Below are 4589 nucleotides of genomic sequence, written 5' to 3' on the forward strand. Positions count from 1 at the left end.
GAATAATAATATTCTTCACTCCAGGAAATTCCATTTGGCAGAGCTGTCCCAAACTCGTCCCACCAACCTTAACTATGCTGACGATTGTTACTTTGGTCACTTGTACAGGGAAATGACTTACCATCCACGTGTTCTGATGAAGAGAGGAAATAATAAACACTATTATAAGTAAACTCAGGTTACTTCACATAGCATATGTAAAATTCACACCATTTTCTGATAAAAAAAATCCATTTCTAATGAGGAAACGATCGTTGGACAATTTACCAACTACCAATTCTCTAGCCTCTACCTTCCTAGCTGACTTTTTGACCCACGTGGTCGTCAAACAATACTCTATATTAGTTGGGACAAGATGCCTCTGATGCCATCTATTGGCGGTAAAGTAAAACTCGTTATGGGAGGTAGCTAGAGGGGGTTGTGTTATAATGCCTTTCGGAATGTAACAATATTGTTATTTTACGTAATTATTACTAGCAATGCATATCATACCATGAAATATATGAATTAACTTTAGTAATCATAAATAGCTAATTGAAAATTATGTAAAATAACTATGTAATTACTTTATTGTCTCGTCGATTTCAGTACATGTGGCATATCTGGCGACCCCCTCTGACCCCCAAATGTTATTGAACTAACGATTGTTTGCTGAAGAAATATTTCTGTAACACTTATTGTGATATTTGTAATTTCCTAAGAAGTAAGCTGTGGCCAGACGACAAGGAACATCAAGTTCACGTGCGTCTGTTTTATATTAATTTTTGTGCGCAAATAGCGACAGAAATGAAGTAATAAAAATTATAATGAATTGATGATGGAGATAATTAGCAATTTGGTACTCTACTACTAGGTCATCTATTGGCCATGAAAATAAACAATGTTTAGAGCTCTTTAATCCTTGCATTCTGGAACTTTCCATGACGTCATTTTCGTTTAAAAAATAGCCCACTGAATTGGAACTGAATATATAATTTATAACTGCCATTCATATTTCTACATAACTAATCACAATTTTCCAATTGGATAGAATCATTCACATGAATGGAACTAGGGTCGTGTGCTGCCATCTTTTGACGAGAAGTAGAAACACTCGGATTCTATTCAAATTTGAAGTGCGCGATTACTAAAACATACTTTCATGTTAGTTTTTCAATTAATGCATCAAAAATTAATGATTGCAATAATACTATTTTCATGTCTGAGTTTTAGGCTCTAAGTTATGATGATCATAAGTAAAATACAGCTATGTATTACAAAAATATAGAGAGAAGATCCCAATATTCTAAAAGCAAAGTGTTGGAACTCAGCCATAGAATTAAAAACCGCAAATTAAACCAGAATATATTCATGTCCGAAGGAAATTCGTAGTTAGCTAATCATAAGCACAGTTATAGATATCAATCCACCATATAAAGTGTGCCATGTAACATATACCAGGGACGTATGAGTGTTTTTCTATCTTTTAATCTTTTCTGAAGCAAAATATCATCATCATCTCCTCCTACGCCTACTGACGCAAAGGGCCTCGATTAAAGGTCTCCAGTCGTCTCTATCTTGAGCTTTTAAATCAATACTTCTCCAATCATCATCACCTACTTCATGCTTCATAGTCCCCAGCCAAGTTGGCCTGGGTCTTTCAACTCTTCTAGTGCCTTGTGGAGCCCAGTTAAAGGTTTGGCGAACTAATTTCTCTTTGGGAGTGTGAAGAGAATGCCCAAACAATCTCCATCTGCCCCTCACCATGATCTCATCAACATATGGCACTCGAGTAATCTCTCTTTTGGTTAAATCATATAGAAAAGTAAATTTTCCACAAAAGGGGGACTGGGGGTGGGGGTGGGGGGGGGGGCTATAGCCACCACCCATCCCCTCCTACTCCTACGCCCCTGATAATTCGAGTTTCCAGAGATATAGTTTTGTATTATATTTACATTTGTCTCCCATGTAACATTTAAAGAAAACGAATTTTAAGATTTGAATAAAGAAGACTATTTAGCTGGAGACTAAACTAGAATATCATGTCATAAGTTTTACGCTTTTTTTGCGTATTTGATATTCTATACACAGGTATTTTCTTCCACCTTCTTAAATTGATACCATAAGATTTGATTTAGACAGTGTGCTCATTCTAAATAAAACCAATGGATGAATGTAATTCCTTGGAACAGGGTAAGCAATGGATATGGTAATATAAGGGAGAGTCGCAGTGGGGCGTAGACCCCGTAGTAGGTAATTAGGTAAGGATATATCTCCTAGGTTAGGTTAGTTTAGGAGCCCTAGGTTAGGTTGTGTTCCTGCGTCTTTTTTCCTTGCTAAATGTGGTTTTTCAGTCTGTCACATCGAGCTACTATGGCTCCCAAAGCAATCATTATCATGGCAGAGGAGAGGGAAAGGGCAATGTCCTCATGACTTACCACACACACACACACACACACACACACACACACACACACATATATATATATACATATATATATATACATATATGTATATATATATATGTATATATATACATACATACATATATATATATATATATATATATATATATATATATATATATATATATATATATATATATATATATATATATATATATGATCAACACCCAAGCTCCCTCGCCGTCCAACTAGGATCAGGGAGGGCCAGGTAATGGCTGCTGATTACTTTGTTGGTAGACCTATAAACTCAGTCTCAAAAAGTCAGTGGGGTTATAGACATTGCTATACACTACTGAGCTTGATTGGGTCTCGAACTCTGATCCAATAGATTTCCAAGCATAGAAATTTATAATTGAACTGTGTATTCTAACATTGCTTAGGTTTGCTCAGCTATTTATAAAGGCAAGACATAACATCGTTAACTTTTTATAACCGTTATAGCAGCTCTGCGTTTAGTTGCCTACAATATTGCATTACCATCATCATCATCATCATCATCATCATCATCTTCATCTTCATCCCCTCTACGCCTATTGATGCAAAGGGCCACGGTTAGATTTCGCCAGTCGTCTCTATCTTGAGCTTTTGATTCAATACATCTCCATTCATCATCTCCTACTTCATGCTTTATAGTCCTCATTCATGTATGCCTGTGTTATCCAACTCTTCTAGTGCCTTGTGGGGCTCAACTAAAGGTTTGGTTAACTAATCTCTATTTGGGAGTGCGAAGAGCATGCCCAAACCACCTCCATCTACCCATCACCATGATCTCATCCACTTATGACACTCGTGTAATCTCTCTTATACTTTCATTTCTAATCTTGTGCTGAAATTTAGCTCCCAATATTCTTCTGAGGGCTTTGTTCTCAAATCTCTAAGCTATGTTTGAGATTGTTTCATAGTCAGACCATGACTCATGTCCATATAGTAACACCGATTTCACTATACTGATATATAGTCTGATTTTTATATGTAATTTCAGGCGATTTGATTTCCAAATTTTACATAACGTAGCCATTGCCTGATTTGCTTTTTTTTCAATCTTTCACCAAACTCTAATTCTAAAGACCCCGTATTGGAGATCATAGTTCCTAAATACTTATATGATTCTACCTCATTAATCCTTCCTCCTTGAAATATTTCATCTTCCATTGCATACTCCGTTCTAATCCTCCCTGTCTTTCTTCTATTTATCTTGAGCCTAACCTTGTGTGATATTTCATGCATTCTAGTTAGGAAGCATTGCAAATCCTGTAGTGTTCTGCTAATAAGGGCAGCATCATCAGCATACTCTAGGTATGGTAACTTCCTATTGCCATTATAGTCCGATCCTTCTCCACCTTTTATTTTTTCTTATTTAATTCACTGATATATCAATGCTGTAACAAAGTCCTGTTGATTTTGATAATGTATTAATTTGAATCTTTCAGGCACTTTTTTATATGCATATATTCCCTAAAGAAAATTATCATCATTGGGTAGTTTTACCATATCATCATCATCATCACCATACCCTATTACCCAGACTCTTACTATTATTGGTTTACATTTAAGAATAGTTTGCTATGGTAAGCAATCTTTTACGAGTTAGTGACCGTCATATTCTTTTACGTTAACATATCCGTTTTTAAAACGTTAAAGATCCTGGAATGAATGTTGCCAGACATTAATCGTTTTTAATGCAAATTTTAACAACCCTTCTAGGAGAAGTACACCCCAATATCAAACTATTGTTCTCTAGTCTTTGGTAGTGCCATAGCCTCTGTACCATGGTCTTCCAATGTCTTGTAGTAGAGTTCTCTTTGTTAAGGGTACACTCCGGAACAATATTCTATCTTATTTCTCTTCCTCTGGTTTTTTTGAAGTTTTAATTGTTTATATATAAACTGGCATTGCTAGTTAATACGTGAAACATAGAAATTCCATATAGTATTTTTCTATATTAAATGATTGACATATCTGATAACATTATTTATGAGGCCAACGACACAAATATCTAACAATGGTGTACTGTTAAAAAAAAAAACAGCAATTTTAATCGTAAGTTCTCCGTAAAAATATACTGTTTTCAGCCGTATTTCAGTAAAATACGGGCGACCGTAATTTTACCATACTTTGTTATTGAATTTTACGGTTTGGTGACCG

The sequence above is a fragment of the Palaemon carinicauda genome, chromosome 2 (assembly GCF_036898095.1).
Source record: "Palaemon carinicauda isolate YSFRI2023 chromosome 2, ASM3689809v2, whole genome shotgun sequence".
NCBI lineage: Eukaryota > Metazoa > Arthropoda > Malacostraca > Decapoda > Palaemonidae > Palaemon > Palaemon carinicauda.